Genomic DNA, 16,878 nt, shown 5'->3' with positions numbered 1-16,878 from the left:
ATTTCAAAACTACTATCTGGAACAAGTGCTGCTAAAACCAAAAAGTCTATTCATTCCAACAGGGAGCTTTGTTGTTGTCAATAAGTATTTTGACACCTTACGTTATTAACACATTCTTATTTCTGTAAAGTTTATGACTACTTTGGTACATCAGAGGATCCTCAAGGAGAAACAAAGGAAAGAAAAGGAAGAAGAAATTTAATCTTGATCATAGACTCAATGTGTAGAGCAGCTGGCCTATTTTGAGTATTTCACCTGGAGGAGTCAAGCGAAAGAGATGTTATTTTACAGAGTGAAATCATAATGCACATACTCCTATTTCCAGCTAAACAAAATATTTACATTTAAATTAATCACATCTAAATTGAGATGGAAAATAATTGAGTTGGATTAATAATATTACAATGTACAAAACTTTTCAATCATTTTAAGTTCTCTGGTAGACAACATATTAGCAATGTCTGCATGAAAACTGCACGTCACAAGTAACCTAGTAGATTTAGCCACTGGTAAGTATATAAGGATGGCTTGCTTCAGTTTCTTTTAGTCTCTCATTTCGTTCAGTCTGTTCCTATCGAGACGCTACAGCCATGTCACAGTCATTTTAAAATTACAGAACAAGACAGTGCCATTAGTGGAGCTGATTTCATTGAACAATGCCACCCTCTCTCTGTCAACATGAAAATACTTAAAACAATTATAAACCTCTACATTTATGTCGACTGTTTTATGTTGAGCAACTTTCATCAGTCTGGCAACATCACCTAATAAGACTAATTAACCATTATATGGGTTTATTTACTTCAAACATGCAGAATAATCTGCGAAATGAACGTCACCAATGAAAGCTACCTTTCAACGTAATAGCTACAAAAATACTGATTGTTTTAGATCGATAATGCTCGCCAAATATTAAGTCTGTCGGTACCAAATGCAGTCACAGTTTTTAGCCACCGACATGCTCAATACGCCAATCGGAATATATGTCTTATCTCGTCACAAAATTCACTTAAAAATTCCGAAATTTCTACACACACGTCGGAATAATTATGCCGTCACTTTACAGCACTTTTGATGTATGAAACACTGCTAGATCCGGCAACTTACCGTTTCCATCGTTATTGCTACTACACACGTCCGAACTGTTACATGGCTAGGCTCCGTCTCCTCTCTAGAATACCCTAAGTCTTCTCTACCAGCAGAGAAAAGTGCGCAAAGAATATTGCTTTACCATTGGTCAGTTTACTCAACAGCCAAAAACAAAACAACATTCTCCCGCGTCAGTCCGCGCTTTTCATCAATAACCAGTGGCAAAATAATAAACCTAACGACTGCACCTTTTACCGACGTAATTATCAAATATGCTGAAGTTTTGTTTATGCATAAAGCTATTTACTATTGTTATTTATACCTGAATTAACTTTCCCTTTACCATAAACTTACTTTACAAATCTATTCTACAAAAATCCCCTTTGTTCATATCCATACTTCTTCGAAATGTTCCCACACTAAATCCTACTATATAACTCGTTAAACAATTATCTTCATATTAACATTAATCCACACTCACGCATCACTCATACTGCTAAAACACATTTAGAACATTTTACGTACACAAAAAGGCACAGCACTTTATGAAAATACTGGAACAGGTTATAAAAAACATTCAATTACTTTAGTGCACTCTAGTGGGCACAATCGAAACTAAAATCACAGTCCCCCTATCCAATATTGTCCTCTATTGACTGATACATAAACTACGTGCGGGTCCAGCCTCGCATCACCATCTGTCACTATCCAGCACTGAGACACATCTCCCACTTAACCGCCTCCAAGGCAGGATCGTTATACTGCGCTACGCCTCAGAGCTCTGGTGATGGGGGACCGCGTTTTGGAAAGTACACTGACAATAAGCCAAGGTCTGCCGCAGATGACATGAGCGGAACTATGCCACAACACAAACAAAATCTCTCTACTGAACAAGGGCCCGAAGACGAGACAGATTGTGAACGTGTTATTAAGGGCTGCGACTAACTCCTAATGAGCAGTATGCAAGATAACGGCGACTGTTTGGTTACTAGTAATGTGAGTAGTATTTAAAAAATTTTGCATCATAGTTTATGAAAAATTCAATGGGTGAAAAATACTGTTAAAATATAATAAAAACAGTGTGGACCGCATAAAGTATTTTATTTTGTTCCTCAGAATAAGATTCAGTCGTGGTTCAGCAGATGCGTGTGTCTTCCTCAGGGAAGCATAAGTGTTTAGCAGATGATACTATAGTCTTCATAGAAGCATAAAGGCATGGTATGTCCAGAAACGTACTTATTGCGTGTAATTATTGTAAACACAGATTGGCGTTTTTCATGCTAAACCAGTACCAAAACTCTGAAGATGAAAAATTAATTTGTCGAAACCAGTGAAACAGAATAAAAACATATTTGAAACTGACGGCTGAGATTTATTGAGAGAAACATATGCTATTTTATTTTAAAAACAGTGAATGGTAGAGATCAATGTTTGATCATCCTCGGACCGTTACCCTGTAAATGGAGTAACATGAAGGTGATTACAGGACACATGAAGAAAAAATCTGTAAAAATGATATAACTACATTGTAAGTAGAAGAAGAGATACGCTTTCTGACTGCTGGGGCTCCTGGCGCGGAGCATTAATTGCTGAATGGTGGTGTGAAGAACGCCTGCTGCATGACTTGCTGTTTATCGTCGCATGAATAGCGAGAGCTGCGTGCATCGATTCCAGACTTACGTCAATGATAGTGAATGGTCGGGAAATACAAATAAAATCAATAAGTACAAACGTAGAATCAAATACTTAGATCATGTGATATAAATACAAAAATGGTCTTGCGTAAAATATAATAAATGGACATGTTGAAGTAGCATAATAAAGAAAAAACCATTAACATACGAATTAGATCCATGGTGCCCTCTATGAGGACTTGCGCATAACGTATGTAGAGCAAAGATGGCTCATAAGGACGCCACCAGTAAACATAGTACCCGTATGAAGGTCAGTGTGTTCTGATTTCAAGTCAAAGATACAAAAATGTTGCTTACAATTTTTGACACGGTGTGTAAGCTTAATTTAATATAGATGAGGTAGTAAATACATTAGGTAAAGCAGTAAGAGTATCACTGGCGCTAGCAATAGCCCAGTAGTATTCCGTAGGTAGTACAAATTTATTTGCATTCAAAACATTTCGATCAAGTCCCCACCCAGTCGGTCTCATATTTCTCCCATGGCCTACGGTGGAGAAAATAGGACAAGCATGATGGTCCCTGGCCACACTTAGCTTCTGATGCGAGACGGCCTCTAAGGCTCCAATATGGATAGATAGGGCAGAGCCTTTACATTGACCTCCAGCGATCCGACCCTGTATGTGTCCAGAGTCATCCCAAATGGGTACAGCACTCCTGCTGATGTGGTTGAAGAACTTTTAAAGGCCTATAGCGTTTCCATGCTTCACTAGACGGTTAGGCAATGTTTGAAAGTATTCGCGAAGCATTGTAGAGAAGTGTGCGCCAATATATCGAAATGCGAGGACGACACGCGGAACACCTGTTTTAACATTTATGAGTGTACAGTAAATTTTACGTAGTAACAAGCTCAAAAAGCATTTTACTTACTGTTTAGGTAGGCCGGGAGTGAGCGCAATTACATGCAGACTTAACCGAAGAATTTTTATTTAGTATACATTTGTCCTGAACAGGACTACATTCAAACTGAAGTTAGAGACAGTTCGTAGCCGCATACTCGAAAAGGCTCCATTTGTAGCGTTGCTCTTGGGGGGGGGGGGGGGGGTGAAAAGAAAAAATTGTTATTTTATATATTTTCTGAAAAATGTCGAAAAAATGAATATTTTGGTGGGCCACTTGGTAACAGAATCAGGGATTGATTACACTATTATAATAACATACGTTGAGCATTAAATACCTGAATAAGAGCAGTATATTGATATATTTGTGATCTTTCGGAAGAGACATTATCATTTCTATCCATTTTTATAGTCGCGAGGTAGTCATACACGGAACAACACTAAGGGAGCAAAAGATTTATAGACTTTAAAAGAAATGCAACACTACACAATTAAAGAAAAGTTGCTTCAGAAATGATAGGAAAACGATAATGTTCCTTCTGCCTCATGCTGCGTTCGGCCCATCAGCGTGATCGTATTTTCTGGTGATGAACTATCACAACATAATTATCATTCAAGTAAATGAGGAGATGGAAATCATCAAGGTTAATTTACTAAAATAAGCACACCTATCTTTAACACACCTTTTTTTAATGCTACGTACCTTTTCATATTAAATTACAATAGGTGACCGTTGTTGTTAAATACTTTATACATAACAGTCAAAATGTCCTCTTGATGCTGTCTGTTCGTAATCAATTACAAGAAACTACATGTTTTCTGATTGGAAAAATAAAAATTAGCGTATTCACTCACTCAATATTTTCACATGAAATATAAAATACCGTTGCGGAACGCAAAAATCCGCGTCCGCCTTTCATGGAATACAAACTGTAAAAGGTGAGGCGCCAAATGCCTCTTTTGTCTTGAAACAACAGAATTCTATTTTTATATCATTAATCGATACATGTGCATATAGATTTACAGGCACCGCGCAAGAACGACAAAGATAAAGATTAATAGATTCTGCCGTTGCTATGCGACGGTTCAGTTCTTTTACTTTACAATTGTTCGATACCTTTAGGCCATCAGGCGTTTACTATTGAGCGTATATTAATGTTTGTGAGGAGAATATTACTAATATTACAATTTGCTGAATCTTGTTTACCGAAATGTCTTTACTTAAATTCTTATATTTTTACTCGTATTGGAAGATGTGTGAGGTGATAAAAATAATAACAATGAATAGTGATAGTTAAGTCATGAACGTATAAGGAGTGTAGCAATTCTTATGTCCCAGAAAAACTATTTTGGAGACGCAATTTGAGTCACAGGGTTTAACAGAAATATGAGTTTTCAAGATGCTGTCTGAATACTAACCAGTGAATAAATGATTCATCATGAAAGTATTAATCATGAAAGTAGTTAGGAATTCAGTAACTGTTAGTTTCCTGCTTATAGTATCCAGCTGTGCTAATAAACATGTTTCACCACTTTTGTAATCGTTAATTTTCAGCCCAAAGGAATAGGTAAGCCATCAGAATCAATTTATAGATATATACGTTTCATATCACAGAAATAAGCGAGATCACCTAATCCCCACTTTCCTCTCCCAAGCCGACCTAACGCAGGATGCGTCGCGTCGCTGCTAAGCAGTACGTGTAAAGGTTTAAATATGTATCAAAATTGTAAATTTTAACGTATTATCCAAAAGCATGAGCGATGTATCGATTACAGAGATGTAACTGTGAAAGAACGCTGCGAGACAGCTGTCACTGAGGCAGAGTACGTGAAAGAGCTTACGTTATGTCGCTCAGTAGTAGGCAGTTGGTGCTGGGAAGTTAGGAGTTGCGCGTCAGAGGCTGACAGGAACCATTGCGATGCTCCGGAATGGCAGTCGCTTAGTATTAAATATTCATTGTAATAATTATAGTCTTGTGTATTAATGATTTATGGAAGAAACATGATTTGAGGTAAAATTAATTAAGAAAATACTGCAAATATTATTATGAAATTTTGGTGAAGAATCTTTGTACACATTGTTACATCGCTCTACAATAAGGTAATCAATATTCATGTATTTATGCGCTTTTGCTGTAGAATGAATTTCAATGAGACCAGCTTTGTATGCAGCCCCAATTGTTTTGTGTAAAGGTCATTTTTTGCGTTAGTGTAATTTTTATGATATTGCTAAAGTTAGTTTCACTATATAGTAATATTTTCAAGTAAGATATTACAGTCATTATCCTCAGGTATGTTCCGCCTCCTAGTTCCTAGTCGTATATATCTGAACAAATTCTAAATGTATCTCAGTCAACCATCTTACATTTTGGCTTTTGCAACTACAGTTAGTTTTGTAGTGCTGAGAGCAGAAGGTGACACCAATACGAAGTAGAAATTTATTTCACACAGTTTATGGATTTTCACACGTAGACCAGTTCTGTACGTATTCACATTTACAGCACCGTAGTAAGATGGAGTGGATTTGAATGCACTTACCTCTAATTGTTCATTATCATGGACTGGTTTTAATTAATTTGGGTTTGCTGGTATTACTTACTTTCTAGTGCCCAGATTGTTAAACCCTAGGACTCACTCTGGGGTCATAGGTGACCCAAATCATCTTCACTATGGATAAAATAATATTTCTATTTCTTGTAAAAATCCAGAATTTTATGACTTTTACCACACAGTATTGTAGTTCTCTCACAAAAAATTTTAGAGCGCTTGACGCAACATTTAAATCAATAATTAACAAAAACTACTGTTAATATGTAACATTCATAGAACGTATAGATTATCAACTATCAATCTCTTTCTTAGGTATTTTGAGTTGGTAACACTGAATTCATATGTTATTCGGGTGTTACTCAGAACTAACCTCAAACTGGAAGTTCGTTTGTACGTTTGTTGTACGTTTGTTGTTGCAGTGTAATTTCAGCATGGATGGAATACGTTTTGCTCCTGGCTATAGTGTATAACAGGCTATGGAAGACTTATTTCGTAGCAGTTGTAATTAAAAGGTAGTGACGCCGAAGATGATGGAACAGAGACACAGGTAGACCAAAGTGATGAAATTTGTTTACATGAATTAGAAGAAAATGATATTCTTGCTGAAAATGATGACAGTGGAGAAGATGAAAGTGCAGTACTGGTAAGCAGGGGTCGGGCTATTGCATGGAGTACAAATGAACCATCAATTCGTAGGTTTCCAATCCGCAACATACAACGATTTTCAGCAGGTATTCCTAGTACAGTTAGTGTTAGCTCAGCTGTTGACGTTTCAGGCAGTTTATTACTAATGAATTGATGGATATAATAGTTCAGTTCACAAATCAACGAGGAAATGAATTGAAAATGTCTGGAAAATTAGTTGACTGGCGTGATACAGACAGATGCGAGCTTCTTTCATTTTTAGGCTTGCTGATTCTGTATGGCGTACAGAAGATCCGGGGGAAACCTATTGACGAATTTTGGGACTCTGAATATGGCACTCCTCTATTCCGTGCTACTATGTCGAGGAGGCGATATCAGGACATTCTGCGTTCACTTCGTTTTGACGACCGCATCACAAGACTTGAAAGGAAAGAGAGGACTGGAAATAAGGCTGAAGCTGTACAGGAAATATTTGATTTGTTTGCCGTGCAATGTCAAACATCATTTATACCTTCCAGCAACATTACTGTTGATGAACATCTTTGCGTATACAGAGGTCGGTGCAGTTTCAAGGTCTACATTCCTTCAAAGCCAGGAAAGTATGGCATCAAGATATGGTGCGCAGGAGACTGTGAACATGGTTATCTGACAAATCTTCAAATGTACACTGGAAGGAGTGGTGATGTGAGAGAAGTGAATCAAGGCGAGAGAGTGGTCTTAGATTTAGTGCGTCATCTGGCTGACAGTTATAGGAATATTACCACTGACAATTTTTTCACGAGTTATGACCTTGGCCAAGAATTGTTGAAAATGAAGTTGACACTTGTAGGTATTCTACGTTCTACAAGAAAAGAAGTCCCAAAAGAGTTTTTGCCTTCGAAAACTAGGGAAGAGTGCACTACCAGATTTGCATATAGTGGTAAAACCCTATTAGTTTCGTATGTTCCGAAAAGAAATAAGGCTGTGCTACTCCTGTAAACACAACATAAATCATTTGAAGTGCCCAAATAAAACAATTTGAAACGAAAACCAGAAGTAGTGTTGTATTACAACTCAACAAAATCAGGTGTTACTACGTTAGATCAAATGAGCTCTTACTATTCTGTGAAAAAGGGTACAAAACGTTGGCCATTAGCAGTATTTTATGATTTTGTCGATCTAGCTGCACTCAATGCGCCCCAAGTGGAACGTCGTTTGTGTTTACCACAAGCAAGGAACAAGGATATTATTAGCAGTATCAAACGGTGTGGATTTGATGATCTGTTAGACAATGGACATCCAGACGTAATACCCGACAGTCAAAAGATAAAGCGAGGCAGATGCTCCATTTGCCCCCGATCAAAGGACACAAAATACAGTTCAACATGCAAAAAGTGTAACAAATTTGTTTGCAAGGAACATTCTGAAATAGTTACTACTTGCAAAATATGTGCAGATGACCATGGTACGGATTCCGGTTAGAATTATGTTTCCTGTTGAGTTGTTCATCACATTTTCTGTAAATTTGAAGCCATTGTGAAACATTTATAAGAGAAACAAATTATGACTTAGGGTAATATTGTAACTTCTGATATGTAATTACTCTGCCATATGTAATTTAATTCTACTATGTACATACCTGTTAAAAAGCTGTGAAACGTGTCTAAATAATAAATAAAATGTAAACAAACAGTATTATACGACAGTACGTTGTTCTCTGAATGATTAGTACACACAGTCAATTATACACTCCTGGAAATTGAAATAAGAACACCGTGAATTCATTGTCCCAGGAAGGGGAAACTTTATTGACACATTCCTGGGGTCAGATACATCACATGATCACACTGACAGAACCACAGGCACATAGACACAGGCAACAGAGCATGCACAATGTCGGCACTAGTACAGTGTATATCCACCTTTCGCAGCAATGCAGGCTGCTATTCTCCCATGGAGACGATCGTAGAGATGCTGGATGTAGTCCTGTGGAACGGCTTGCCATGCCATTTCCACCTGGCGCCTCAGTTGGACCAGCGTTCGTGCTGGACGTGCAGACCGCGTGAGACGACGCTTCATCCAGTCCCAAACATGCTCAATGGGGGACAGATCCGGAGATCTTGCTGGCCAGGGTAGTTGACTTACACCTTCTAGAGCACGTTGGGTGGCACGGGATACATGCGGACGTGCATTGTCCTGTTGGAACAGCAAGTTCCCTTGCCGGTCTAGGAATGGTAGAACGATGGGTTCGATGACGGTTTGGATGTACCGTGCACTATTCAGTGTCCCCTCGACGATCACCAGTGGTGTACGGCCAGTGTAGGAGATCGCTCCCCACACCATGATGCCGGGTGTTGGCCCTGTGTGCCTCGGTCGTATGCAGTCCTGATTGTGGCGCTCACCTGCACGGCGCCAAACACGCATACGACCATCATTGGCACCAAGGCAGAAGCGACTCTCATCGCTGAAGACGACACGTCTCCATTCGTCCCTCCATTCACGCCTGTCGCGACACCACTGGAGGCGGGCTGCACGATGTTGGGGCGTGAGCGGAAGACGGCCTAACGGTGTGCGGAACCGTAGCCCAGCTTCATGGAGACGGTTGCGAACGGTCCTCGCCGATACCCCAGGAGCAACAGTGTCCCTAATTTGCTGGGAAGTGGCGGTGCGGTCCCCTACGGCACTGCGTAGGATCCTACGGTCTTGGCGTGCATCCGTGCGTCGCTGCGGTCCGGTCCCAGGTCGACGGGCACGTGCACCTTCCGCCGACCAGTGGCGACAACATCGATGTACTGTGGAGACCTCACGCCCCACGTGTTGAGCAATTCGGCGGTACGTCCACCCGGCCTCCCGCATGCCCACTATACGCCCTCGCTCAAAGTCCGTCAACTGCACATACGGTTCACGTCCACGCTGTCGCGGCATGCTGCCAGTGTTAAAGACTGCGATGGAGCTCCGTATGCCACGGCAAACTGGCTGACACTGACGGCGGCGGTGCACAGATGCTGCGCAGCTAGCGCCATTCGACGGCCAACACCGCGGTTCCTGGTGTGTCCGCTGTGCCGTGCGCGTGATCATTGCTTGTACAGCCCTCTCGCAGTGTCCGGAGCAAGTATGGTGGGTCTGACACACCGGTGTCAATGTGTTCTTTTTCCCATTTCCCGGAGTGTATATTGATTGGGGTAATGTATGACCCCAGATGGAGTACTAGGGAAATTTTAGCAGAGTGAGTCCTAGGTTTAAAATAGGGTAAGGTGAATATACAGATACACGTAATCACATACGCCATCAGCACACCACTTTATATAACTGTTCATTGTTAGACATAAACATCACACCTTACTTTGTACATAAACGTTACAAGGCGCATGGACAGCAGTTCATAAATGTGCATCATGTTGCTGAACCAGCTATACATTATTCAACGTATACATTAGGGAACAAGTAGGGTGGAAGAATGAGTTAAACACAATGAAGGTTTAGATGAAATATATTGGTGGTTGGGAGTACGAACAACCATCATCTCCATAAAGGAACGACGACAATGAAAATTTGTGCCGAAACGGGATTTGAAACCGGATTTCCCGCATTACGTGAGCGACCGCCTTATTCAGTCTGGCTATCAAATGGCTCTAAGTACTATGGGACTTAACATCTGAGGTTATCAGTCCCCTATAGTTAGAACTACTTAAACCTAAGTAACCTAAGGACATCACACACATCCATGCCCGAGGCAGGATTCGAACCTGCGACCGTAGCAGCAGAGCCGTTCCGGACTGAAGCGCCTATAACAGCTCGGCCACAACGGCCAGCGATCTGGCTATCCGTGCACGTCCCACGGGCAGTCGCATGCTTCCATACTTCGTTGTTCATGAGTGACAACCTACAGTCTTACACGTTATGTAATTCCCTTACAGGGGGAGGACATTTTAGCCGGAAGTCGCTGCCTGGTATCGGAGCATAAATACGATACTGCAGCAGCCGTGTTGTTAAGAAGAACGACGTAACGTTCCTTAGCACAAGCATGCTTCTCCGAAGGAGCTTTCCATCGTTTTTCTTAAGAACATAGGTGCTGCAGTATCGTATCACATTGCAGATTGTATAAGCATTGTAATTTTTAATCGTGTCACATAAAATATACCAAACAACAAAAGGATTTTCAGAAGTATGATAAACATCAGAAGTCAGAGAGCAAAATGGTTTTTCAATGAATGATTATTTCTCCCTAATTCGTGTTCCACACTTGATACCAATATGTATCTTGTACTACACGTGATCTTGTACTGACATGATACGCTGCGAGCTATAGATGAAGTGCAACAGGCAGATTCCTTATTTCTAGAGTTCCGGAAAGCATCTGATACAGTGTTCCACTGCTGACAGTTAACAAAAGTACGAGCAAATGGCACAGGTTTCCAGATATGTGAGTGGCTCGAAGACCTCTAAAGTAATGGAACACAGTATGTCTTCTTCTGCGGCGAGTCTTCATCACAGACAAGGCTGTTGTCAGGGGTGCCTCAGAGAAGCGTTTTAGATACGCTGTTGTTTTCAGTATACATAAAAGATTTGGTGGGAAGAGAGGGAAGTAATCTGCGGTTGTTAGGTGATGATTTTTTGGTTTATGAGAATGTATCGACTGTAGGAGGATACAAAACGATTTTGACAAAGTTTCTAGTTCGTGTGATGAATGACAGCTGGCTCTAAATATAGAGAAATGTAAATTAATGCGGATACAGCATCAGTAGTGTCCTCCTTGACAAAGTCACATCTTTTAACGATACAAAGCGATATCAAGTGGAACGAGCATGTGAGAACTGTGGTGAGGGAGGCGAATGATAGACTTTCGTTTATTGGGAGAATTTGGGAAAAGTGAAGTTCATATATACAAGAGACCGCATGTAGCACGCTAGTGCGATTAGTTTTTTTTAATTACTGCTCGACTGTTTGGGATCCCCACCAGGTCCGATTAAACGAAGACGTCGAAGCAGTTCAGAGGAGAGATGCAAGATTTGTTATCGGTAGATCCGAGTATTAGGTGAGTATTGTGGGAATACTTCGAAAATCCACATGGGAGTCAGTGGATTTTCTTTGAGGAAAATTTAGAGAACCGGGATATGAAGGTGATAGCAGAATTATTTTACTGGTCTGATACTAGACATTATGGCTCATTCGGAGGCGCACAGTCATTTTTCCGTCGCTTTGTTTGGGAATGGAACAGGAAAGGAAATGACTAGTAGTGATACAGGGTACCCTACACCACGCACCGTATGATGGTTTGCGTAGTACGTGTGTGTATGTAGATGTACGCTCTTCTAAATTAGCTTATATTCATCCTCAGAGTTCAAGCTATCTTCGTGTCAAATCCCATCGAAATCGGTTCAACGGGTTATTCCTCAAACAGTCAGAGTTACTTTGGCATTTATAATATTAGGATGGCTAAAACTTTCATTTACGATAGATTTTTGTCTGTGATCCGATTTTGATCAAATGAAGCCTACACGGTGCCCGAAGCTATGCCCAGGTTACCTGTAAAAACTCCATGAAAGACATTAGCATGTTCAGACAGCCAAACAGACAGATGCCACGGTTTTAGATAAAAATTTAAATCACCGTATCTTTCTATTTGGTACGCCGATTTTGATCAACTAAATCGTATACTGTGTCGGAAGCTGTGCTGAAGTTATCTGGGAAATCCCAATTAATTTTGTGTAATTTATTTACTATCGGGCAACGGCCTTGCCGCAGTGGACACTCCGGTTCCCGTCAGATCACATAAGTTAAGCGCTGTCGGCCGTGGCTGGCACTTGGATGGGTGACCATCCGGGCCCCCATGCGCTGTTGCCATCTTTCGGGGTGAACCCAGCCTCCTGGTGCCAATTGAGGAGCTATTCGAGCGAATAGTAGCGGCTCTGGTCAAAGAAAACTATCATACCGACCGGGAGAGCCAAGTGCTGACCACTCGCCCCTCCTATCCGCATCCTCATCTGAGGATGACACGGCGGTCTGATGGTCCCGATGGGCCACTTGTGGCGTGAAGACGGAGTGCTTGCTTTTATTTACTATTAGTATAGATGAGGGTGTAGGTTGCAGTAATTAGGCAGAAATGAGGATTTTTACAGCATGGGACGGCGTGAATTGCTGCATCCAACCTATCTTTGTACTGAAGAACGCACTACCAGTGCAACAAGAAGGCTAAAATAATGGAAAAAGATTTGTGAACGAACGACCACTCACGAAAAAAATGAAAGAACTAGGCAACCTGATACTTCACTGTACAGTCATATTAAGGTAAGCTGTCAAAACCTGCGTAACCACCTTTTTCAAAGCAGACAGATGCGCGATATTGCAGGAAGAGAGTCAGTGACGTTCTGGAAACTACCGACAGGAATGAAGAGCGATGACGCAAGTTGCACTAGGTTTCTAGGTTTAGGACCCATGGTGGACATAGCCCGATCGATGTAGCACCACAGATTCTCGACTGGGTTGAAATCTGGGTAGTAGGGCGCCCGCGGATGTGTGGTAAACACATCCTGGTGCTCTTCTAAACACGGAGCTGTGTGACACGTTGCATGGCCTTGCTGGTAGATGCCATCTTGTCGAGGAAAAGCAGACTACATTTAGGGATAGGCATTGTCACCAAGAACAGATGCATACTTGCGTTGATCGATTCTGCCTTCCAGAATGACAAGATCATCCAGAAAATGCCACGATAGCATTCCACAGACCATAAAGCTCCCTCCTACGGCTTGGACCACTGCACGAAATTTGCTTCCAGACGTTTACCGCAGAAAAACACTAACGGTTATCGGTCCGATGTAATATAAAACGTGATATAACTGAAAAGGCGGTCCACTGCTGCTCAGTGGACGTCCAGGTGCGATGCTGGCGAGCGAATTCCAGTGTTCGTCGACGATCAACAGCAGTCAGAATGGGTGCAGGAACCAGGCGCCTGCGGCAGAGGCTCATATGCAGCAAACACCCCCCCCCCCCCCCCCGCCTCAACTTTCATCGAGGAGACACTGTTGGCAGTTCCTTGATTCATCTGGGTGGTCAGCTGCTCAACAGTTGCAGGTCTGTTCACCAGTAGGCGTCCACGAAGTCGTCGTTCAGCCATGTCAATTTTTGCGAGTCGTGCAGCACAATTGCCCCGACCGTTTTGGATAGCGCAGTTTTGGAAAGCACGGTATACTTTAACCACTGCAGAACACTAACAACACAAATAGCCTTTTCGGAAATGCTTCCACCCTTGGCCCGAAAGCCAATGATCATCGCCTTTTGGCCGTCAAAGTGCTCCGATTCCGCTTTAAGACAATGACTGCACCGTTCCCGCGTCCTTCCAACTCGCGTTGTACTGTATATCCTCCGCTACTAGGGTTATTATTGCACATAGAGGTCGAACATGGACGGTGGTTACATTTACCTGACCTGATTGCGTATACTAAAAACTGCGTTCTAGTATTTTAGGGTGCAAGGTATAAAACTAATTTTTAAAAACTGTATCACATTTAAAATTAAAGCAATAACAGCCCTCGGTCGCAAAAATGAAGTCTTGACCTATGTTTCGCCAACTACTAAGAGTGCCTTCATTAGAAGCAAAACACTCAAACTAGCATATAACATAAGTACAAAATTTTAGAAAAAAAAGAAAAGAAACAGTACTTACATGTCACGTATAAAATAAATATCAAGCGATAAAGCTTCAGTCACAAAATTTTAAAATAGGAAACATAGAAGGCAAGCCACTATGTGCTGCTCACACATGTCGAGCTACGGTAGCATCAGACTAAGGTGCCGGCGTCAGCAGTTGCGGGCAGGTGAACGTTACACTGGGAGTGCCATCTAGTAGCCGCAGATACAAACAGGCAGCTTAACATTCAAAATGTAGACAGATGAATATTATGATTAACATTATTTAATACATGAAGTAAGAGGCAATATTTTATCTGACAGAAGCAGACATGGTAACAATTTGTCAACGTAAGAACTTAGAAGTACAGCCTGAAAACGACATTACAGAATTAACTCTCTAGAAGAAAAGGTCTTCAAGTGTTTCTCAACTAAAGTGCTAGGCATTCTCTCCTATTTCAGATAGGTTGATGATACTTTAGTCAGCTACAAAGGACTTGTTGATGGCACTGACTCTATTTCAATGTCGTTCATGAACTTCACGAGGCAATACGCTTCACCAGAAAACTCGAAAACGAAGCCTGTCAATTGAATTTTCTCGACTTGACGCTTACAGTAAACAAAAATAAAGTCTCATTTAAGGCTTCTCGTAAAGAAACATATACCGGTCAGATCGTACCTGCGTCTACCATACACCAACAATCTCATAAAAACGCTTTCTTTCACTCTGCTATTCACAGAGCTAGAAGAAATTAACTTAAGCAAAACGGGAGCAGTTAGTAACGAATACGATGCTGCCATTAAATGAAAACTGCTAAAAGAGTTTTTACACTCGGCCTCTCTTTCATTGAGTCCAGCCTAAAGAAGAAATTTTTCCATTCCTTTCTTGGGCCCATCTCCTATGAGATTTAACGCTTTGTTCGTAATAAATACAACTGTAATGTCGCCCTTTTCAACCAATAATAGTTTGAAAATAAAATATTATTCATAATTTAAAATCGACCCGTTTGCCTTTGAAAAACTCTGGTGCCTATAAATGTTTTGGCGACACTTTCTCTTATTACTACATAGGATAAACAGGACGTGCCTTTACAGTCAGATACCAAGAACATATATTAAGAAAAAGTGGTACTAGCACTCAAAATTCGTATTTTGCCGACAATCTTCTGATTACATGTCACGTTCCTGAAGCTGTTCACGATATCAACATTACGCACACTCAGAAGAAAGGGCGTAATTTAGATGTTAACGAAGAATTAGAAATTTTTAAACATCTTTCTCGAAATAATGGCCTCATTTTTAATGAACAGCTACAATTATGTAATAACAGCTTCTTCAACGGTATAAAGCCGTTACTTTATATTTGATTTCCTGTTCCCTAGTGCAGTTACCGCAGTATTTTTTTCTATCTAAGTCGATTCGTAATTTTTTAAAAATGGTTTATACTAACTACATTTCATGTTATACCGTTTTTCTACTCGCTGACTTACTCAGCTCCATTTGTAATTCTGTAATGTTGTTTCCAGCCGTCGAACTGTACTTCTAAGTTCTTATGTAGGAAAATTGTTACCATATCTGCTGCTGTCAGATAAAATACTGCCTCTTACTTCATGTATTAAATAATGTTGTTTCATAATATTCATCTGTCTATATTTTGAATGTTAAGTTGCCTGTTTGTATTTGCGGCTACTAGATGGCACTCTTATTTGTAATGTTCACAAGTGTGAGCAGCCCAAATGGCCTGTTTCCTATGTTTTCTATTTTAAAAATATTGTGACTAAAACTTGATCGCTTGATATTTATTTTATATGTGACATATAGGTACTGTTTCTTTTCATTTTGTACTGATAGTCAGTACTTACACTTAAAAAATTTCTTTTCCTAAAATTCTGTACTTGCGTTGTAGGGCAGTTTTGGTACTTCTGATTAAGGCGGTCTTAGTAGTTGCCGAAATCTATGTCAAAAGACTTCATTTTGGCGACGGAGGTCTGTTATTGCTTTAATTTTACATTTTAAACCGTCGCTGAAAACACAGCCATGTTCAAAACTTGATGTATCACATTCGTCTCATTGTCAACAATTTGAACAACGTTTGGGCCCCGTACATTGTTGCGTTGCCGTATACCTCACCACAAGACAATGGCTGAGTATCAATTCGCCTATAACCATACGAGGCATGCGTCCAGCTTCCCAAAGTGGTACTGCTCAAGTAGACATTGAAATTAACGTCATATGAGATGATTATGAGTCCTCGTTACATTTACCAACTACCATTCATCGTCGAACGCTGCAGCGACGGACTTTCCGATAATTTGTTTTCGTTTCAGTACTTTCACGTCCTAGCAAGCGTCCTCATACATTCTAAAACTTTGTTTGAGTACTAATTGTACACATAGTACGAAAAAGGAAATACCCTCTTGATGTTCTGCCACTACTATTTATATAAATGCAGACTCGTT

General features: G+C 40.7%; 1 pseudogene; it reads left to right on the top strand.

Annotated features, from left to right (window-relative positions):
• Nucleotides 1-12,519: 12,519 nt before the first annotated feature.
• On the top strand, nucleotides 12,520-12,637 carry LOC126200016 (5S ribosomal RNA; annotated as a pseudogene).
• The last annotated feature ends 4,241 nt before the right edge of the window (nucleotides 12,638-16,878 follow it).

The sequence above is a fragment of the Schistocerca nitens genome, chromosome 8, assembly GCF_023898315.1.
Source record: "Schistocerca nitens isolate TAMUIC-IGC-003100 chromosome 8, iqSchNite1.1, whole genome shotgun sequence".
Classification (NCBI taxonomy): Eukaryota; Metazoa; Arthropoda; class Insecta; order Orthoptera; family Acrididae; genus Schistocerca; species Schistocerca nitens.
Note: the sequence above shows the minus strand (reverse complement) of the source record. Positions and strands in the feature narration are given on the sequence as shown.